The sequence below is a fragment of the Stegostoma tigrinum genome, chromosome 35 (assembly GCF_030684315.1).
Source record: "Stegostoma tigrinum isolate sSteTig4 chromosome 35, sSteTig4.hap1, whole genome shotgun sequence".
NCBI classification, from domain to species: domain Eukaryota; kingdom Metazoa; phylum Chordata; class Chondrichthyes; order Orectolobiformes; family Stegostomatidae; genus Stegostoma; species Stegostoma tigrinum.
Genome location: NC_081388.1, coordinates 4,946,783 through 4,953,923, shown reverse-complemented (window position 1 = coordinate 4,953,923; position 7,141 = coordinate 4,946,783). Strand labels below are relative to the sequence as shown.

Below are 7,141 nucleotides of genomic sequence, written 5' to 3'. Positions count from 1 at the left end.
GGGGCGTCCGCTACTGCGCGCGCGCAGTTACGTCCACACCTCTCCCCTCCCCGAAATTCGCGTCCACTTCTCCCCACCCAAACCAAGCATGCGCCGATTCGGCGCGAGGTGGCGCCCTCCCAACCGTCATAACGGCCTCTCCGGGCATGGGGAGGGGCGACGGGTCTCCGGGAAGAGCCGAACAAACCCGAACAGCCATCCCAGGAGAAAGTTCCCGGAGGTGCGCGGTGAAAATCGTCCAACAGAGACTCCCCCAGGTAAAAAGGCACCCGGGGTTGTGTATGTGGAGATTGTAGAGGATGGATTGGAGGGAACAGCAGGTTACTTGGTATGGCTGTCCTTTCCTAGTGTGGGCTGTGCCGTGTTTGTGAGTGAGCGAAGCTTTACCTGGGCAGGGTCGGCTGATCAGGTAAGTGTTTCAGGTTAGTGCAGTCTCTCAATGTTTAGAGCAAATTCTCAACATTGAGAGCACTTGGCTCCAATTCAGTCTACAAAATGTGTTTATCTTCCTTGGAAAGTATGTCTTGCTTGTGAGGGTGTGTGCTCTTCAAAACAAAATCTTCCTAATGTCTTCTGACTTCGTTAGTAAGGGCCCCTTTTCAGAAGGGATCTTGTTTATTCAGAATCCAGTAGGAGTCCCATGGCTCTCCAGACTACGAGGATTTTGGATCTTGAGTTTGTCCTTTTTGAGATTCACTTTCTTTTCCTTTTTGTTTTTGATGTCATCATCTTTCCAGGTGATTGACATCTGTGGATATCTTCCTCTCTCTGTCCTCTGTAAACTTCACACAAGTAATCATATGTCCACTCCATTATACCCATTGTAAATTTTCTCCTTTTTTTTGTCTTTTATTGTTTTATTCCATTCCCGTAGCTGTCTCTGTTTAATGTCTGCTCGAGTAATGTACCCAAAATATTGTATCTTTCAATGATGTTAAACACTAATTTGCTGTTTTTCTCCAACTATTTCTAACACTTCATTGTTAACTTTTATGTCTGTATGGGACATATGGAACAACCTATTCTATGCCCACTGTGTGCAATTTTGGTTAGATATGTTTGCATGGCATGAAACATAGATGACAAAAATGTAGCACCATAATGCTCTTTTACTACAATTCAGGTTTATTTAATGTTAACACATCTTTTATTCTGACAAAGCTGACTTTGATGATCTCGATTTCATTTTTTTGTTTGGAGCTCTTTGGCTTGCGTTACCAGAAGAGTTGGCAGTTTCAGTCCCCTATAATCCTACCAGCTGAATTGACAGTGATCAAAAGAAGCCTTTATTTTAAACTCTGAATTGCTAGTGTGTTGAGGGAAGTGTTGTTCCAGGAAGTGTTTGGCTTAATTTAGAAAGTCTTTGTTATTGACAACAGGTGGTATGCAAAAATAATACATGGCATGTCATGTGTTATGTATGTGGAAAAATATTAGTTTAGGATGGGAATTAAGTGGCAAATGTGATAGTTGGTTACAACAAAACCAAAGATTGTAGCAATTGAATTTTTTAAAGTTATTTAAGATGATCTAACAGATTTTAAAACTGTATCTGTTGAGAAAACTCCAGATACAGAGAGCAAAATTAAATTCATCTTTTGTGTCCTTTCAAATGTAAGTGGCAAACAAATAAGACTTGAATTTATAATTCTAAGATATAGAGGACATTCCTTGATTTAGAAGGTGTAATTTACCATCATAGCCACTAATTGAAACAAATAGCAGAAATGCTTATGAATATACTGGATATGTATACAAGAGAAAAATGAATAGACAGTTATGCTGGTAGTGTGAGATAGGATACTACTACCGAGAGTACCTCTGGATGAAAATTGCCCTCCCATCCCTTCTAAACCTCCAGCCTTTCGCATTAAAGGTGTGCCTGCTTGTTATTGACCTTTCAACTCAGGGGAATGGCTGCTTTTTAATCCACCCTGTCCACGCTCCTCATAACCATATACACCTCTAGCAGGAATCCACTTCTCTGCTACAAAGAAAACAGTCCAAGCTTATCTAGCCTCTCTTCATAGCTGAAATGCTCAATCTCAGGCAACCTCCTGGTGAATCTTCTCTGCATCCCCTTCATTGCAATCACATCCTTCCTATAATGTGGTGATCAGAACTGCATGCAGTACACCAGCTGTAGCCAAACCAAAGTTCTGTACAGCTTGAATGTAACCTACCTCCCCATTCTTTATGATATACATTTCAACTGACAAAGGTATGTATCCCATATGCCTTCTAAACTACCCTATTAGTCTGCCTAGCCACATCAGGGGCCGTGGACAAGCATCCCAAGATCCCTCTATTCCTATGAGCATTGAAGTGTCCTGTCATTTGTTGGGTACTCCCTTGTCTTGTTCCCTCTTCCAAGTGCATTGCCTTACATTTATCAGGGTTAAATTGCGTCTCCCGTTGATCTACTCATCTCACCAATAATTTCTGCCCTCCTGTAACCAAATATGTCCCTGTCAACTGTCAACCACCCAGTCAATCTTTGTCATCTGTACACTTGCTTATTATCCCCCAACTTTCTCATCTACATCATTTCATGAATATCAAACAATAAATGCACTAATCCCTGTGGTATGCCATTGCACACTGGGCTCCAGTCAGACAACAGCCTTCTAACGCCACTCTCTGTCTCTTGTCACTTAGTCAATTTTGGCTGTAACTTGCAAAGTTACTCTGCGTTTAATGTGCTTTTACCTTCTTTGTCAGTTTTTCCCATGCAGGATCTTGTCAGAGATTTTGCTGAAATTGTATAGGCTATATAAAACTCCCTACCCTTATCTGCACACTTGGCCAGCACCTTGAACAATCCAGTCAAATTTGTCAAGCGTGACCTTACTCTGACGAAGCCATGCTAACTCTCTCTATCTCTTCTCTTCTCCTCCCCCCCCCCCCCCCCGCCAAGTGGTCGAGAACGCCCTCGACCGTGTCTCCTGCATTTCCCGCAACTCATCCCTCACACCCTGCCCCTGCAATAACGGCAAAAGAGAATCCCCTAGTCCTCACATACCACCCCAGCAACCTCCAGATACAAAGCATCATCATCCGACACTTCCGCCATCTCCAATCTGACCCACCACCAAAGACATTTTTCCATCCCCACCCTTGTCTAATTTCCGGAGAGACTCCCTTGTCCGCTCTACACTCCCCTCCAACCCCACAATGCCTGGCACTTTCCCCTGCAACCGCAGGAAGTGCTACACTTGCCCCCATACCACCTCCCTCACCCCCATCCCAGGCCCCCAGATGACTTTCCACATCAAGCAGATGTTCACTTGCACATCTGCCAATGTGGTATACTGCATCCGCTGAACCCGTTGTGGCTTCCTGTACTTTGGGGAAACCAAGCGGAGGCTTGGGGACCACTTTGCAGAACGCTTATGCTTGGTTCGCAATAAACAACTGCACCTCCCAGTCGCGAACCATTTCAACTCCCCCTCCCATTCCTTAGACAACATGTCCATCCTGGGCCTCCTGCAGTGCCATAATGATGCCACTCAAAGGTTGCACGAACAGCAGTTCATATTCTGCTTGGGAATCCTGCAGCCCAATGGTATCAATGTGGATTTCACAAGCTTCAAAATCCATCCCCCCCACCCCCCCACCGCATCCCAAAACCAACCCAGCTCGTCCCTGCCTCCCTCACCTGTTCTTCCTCTCACCTATCCCCTCCTCCCACCTCAAGCCGCACCTCCATTTCTTACCTACTAACCTCATCCTGCCCCCTTGACCTGTCCGTCCTCCCCGGACTCACCAATCCCCTCCCTACCTCCCCACCTACACTCACCTCTACTGGCTCCATCCCCACCCCTTTAACTTGTCTGTCTTCTCTTCACCTATCTTCACCTCTATGCATCTTCGGTCCGCCTTCCCCTCTCCCCATCCCTTTTTTTCTGATGAAGGGTCCAGGCCCAAAATGTCAGCTCCTAAGATGCTGCTTGGCCTGCTGTGTTCATCCAGCTCCACACTTTATTTTGGATTCTCCAGCATCTGCAGTTCCCGTTATCTATCTATCTATCTCTCTCTCTCTCTCTCTCTCTCTCTCTCTCTCTCTCTCTCTCTCTCTCTCTCTCCCTGTACAAATCCTGGTTATCTAAATGGAGATTAATTTCTCCAATAGTTTGCTAACAATGATGTGAGACTTGCTGGTCAATTGTTCCCTGATCTATCTCCAACCACTTTCTTGAAAAGTGAAACCAAATTAGCCGTACTCCAATCCTCTGACACCTTCCCCAAGGCCAGGAACTATTTAAACCAGAGTTTCTGTTACTTCTGTTGTCTCCCTCAGCAGCCTGGGATACAATTCATTGAGAGCTGGAGATTTGTCCATTTTTAAATCTGCCAAAAGTTTCTCACAACTTATAAATCTGCTCAAGAAGTTCACTGTCTCTTAAGTTCTATACTTGCAGCCTCCTTCTCCTGAGGAAAGATAAATGCGAAGTACATATTGTCCTCTGGCTTCACTGTCTGATTTCCCCTTTAATCTTTAATGGCCACCACTCTTCTTTATAGTTTAAAAATCAGCTAATTCAGAGTTGCTATTACACGCTTCTGAAACTGATGTGACTTAACATGGGCTTAACAGGGTCTAGGCCCGAAACGTCAGCTTTTGTGCTCCTGAGATGCTGCTTGGCCTGCTGTGTTCATCCAGCCCCACATTTTGTTGTCTTGGATTCTCCATGGTCTTGCTGCGCCAATATTTTTCATGTTTCTCCCCGTTACCTTTGCTCTCCTAATTGCTTTCTTGGGATCCCTCTGAAGTTGCTGTACTCCTCCAGGACCTCTATTGTTTTGTTCCTCTTGTCAATGTTAAAAGTTCCTCTCTCTTCCTCCTTAGCTAGTCTTGAATACTCCATGACATTCACGATTCTTTGGATTTGTTCCTCCTACATTTCACCTTAAAGAAAACATGTTCTGCCTGTTGTTTTCCATAATACCTTTTTGATCCTCCTTTATTTTAATAAATAAGCTGCCTTTCCTCAATGAAAAATACCTTTTTTTTGCAGACCATCTTTCTCCTTTTCCAGTAACAAACTCAAAATGTATGGTGTTCTGGTCACTATCACCTCAAACACCTGTTTGACTTCATTCCACAGTTATGTCCACCACTGTAATGTCCTTTTTGGCTCTTCCATTAACTGTGTTTGTTTATTTAGGAACCTATAAAACCCCCCTAACAGTGCAACTGCTTCCTTTTTATTACTAATCTTTACCCACAAAGCCTTTCCAAGACATCATCCAATCTTACTGCAGTAACTGACTCCCTAACTGGTAATTCAACACCACCTCTGCCTTTGCACCCTCCCTGTCCTATCTGAAGATCCTATACCCCAGAATGTTGAATCATTGGTCTTGACCCTCCCTCAACCATATCTCTGTGATGCTAACAACATTGCAATTCCACTCCAAGTGGTCAATGAATGTTGGCCAAACCAACAATTGCCATATATTGTGGAAAGAATTATGAAAGTATGGGGAGTAATAGAAAAACGTTCTCATCAGCTTTGAGAAGTGGTAGCTGAGAGAATTCATTATGGAATACTACAAGATACTATTCAAGTGAGATAAAGCTTATTTGAGAGTGTTATATAACAGTAGGGCAGGATTCCAGAACAATTAACAATTGTCAGGATGAACTGTTTCAAGGTGCAAAAAGAGTTTGGATGTGAAAGAAATGAAGAGTAGTCTTTCTGTTGCTTAGAATAAAAAAGGCAGATTGTCAATGATGGAGAGAGACCAGAGCTTTTAAAGACCTTCGGCTGGTACTCCAGACCAGCAGCAGGCCCGAAATGTCAGCCTTCCTACTTCACTGATGCTGTTTGGCCTGCTGCGTTCGTGCAGCTCTGCACCTTGTTATCTCAGCATAACGTTGCAAGCTTACTTGTAGCCTTTGCTTTTAAGTTGCCTGCCTGGCAGCCATGATATAGTAAGAAGGGAGTGCCAGACCCTTTTCCTGTGCTACAGTAACGAAATGAGTTTCCATATCTAATCACCTGGCTTCTTTCCTACAATGGCTTCAAATGCCTGCTGATTGCATGCTGCACAGCCTCAGGAGGTTGATACATGAGGAGGAATGCTGATATTTTGGGTCAGGATCCTTCTTCTCTCGAATCGAAACATCTAGTTTCCTGCTCCTCTGCTGCCTGGCTTGCTGTGTTCCTGCAGCTCCACACTGTTATTAGCTCTGACTCCAGCATCTGCAGTTCTTGCTAACTCTTTTTTATTGTTGTTTTTGATGCTTTCTAACAAAGATAGTTGGCTGGAGATTTGGGCCAAAGGCTTCGGTTGAATTTCATTATCCAATCCACCCAAGTCCTAAGTATGGTCGCAGAGCCTTGTTGTCGATACCCTAAGTTGGTTTAGATTTTACTGTCACATGTACTGAAATACAGAAGTACAGTAAAAAGAATATAATATTGCCACAGGTCTTAGATATAAAGCATTAAAAGAAACAAAGTTTAAAAACGTTAAACATTACCTTCATAGACTAAGTGGAAAAATAAAGAAAATAAGTTAATGGTTAACTTTAAAGTCCTTCTTAATATAAACCAGGAAATGAAAGGAATGAAGGCAAAACTTCAGTAGACGTCAGCTGTCTAATCTCACTGCTGCTGCCGCACATACCAGGGTACCTCCATCACTTCTCACTCTTTCTACGTTGGGCTATGATGCCATTCCTGCTGAAGCTGCCACCTCCCGAATCCCATGTTGCCTCTAGAACATGCCTGGGCAGGACCCACTAGTGTGCTGACAAGCTGCTATGGGCCACTGAGAGACCAGGCTGATCCACACCTCAGGTTGGATGAGAGGTCAGCTAACTAGGGCAATGCTGACGCCAGGAGGAAAGAAAGTAAACACAAAGAGAAAGGAGCGAACAAGCAAATTAACACAGATCTGATATTGATCCTGGAACTTATCTAGATATAAGACTGGTCATTATGCTTGACTGTGAATTTCTAAGTTAAAATGAGTTGAGTTTTTTTTCATGGGGTGTTTGTGTATGAGGAGTATGCAACAGTTCCACACCAATTACTTCATTGCACATGGTAAATACAGCTGCTGACTGCTTTTATTACCATAAGGGCTTTGTCATGTGTGTTGAGAGCAGCCTTTACGAAGCTAGTTGCTC

The 7,141-nt window shown here is 43.7% G+C and overlaps 1 protein-coding gene across 3 annotated transcripts in view; it reads left to right on the top strand.

Moving 5' to 3' along the window:
* The first annotated feature begins 96 nt into the window (after positions 1 to 96).
* mvb12a (multivesicular body subunit 12A) overlaps positions 97 to 7,141 on the top strand; it is a 29,266-nt gene continuing 22,221 nt past the window's right edge. Inside the window, exon 1 of one of the 3 annotated variants that reach the window (XM_048521944.2) lies at positions 97 to 257. The gene's annotated coding sequence lies outside the window, so the exon portion shown is untranslated. The other 2 variants (XM_048521942.2, XM_048521943.1) reach the window with 2 other exon arrangements.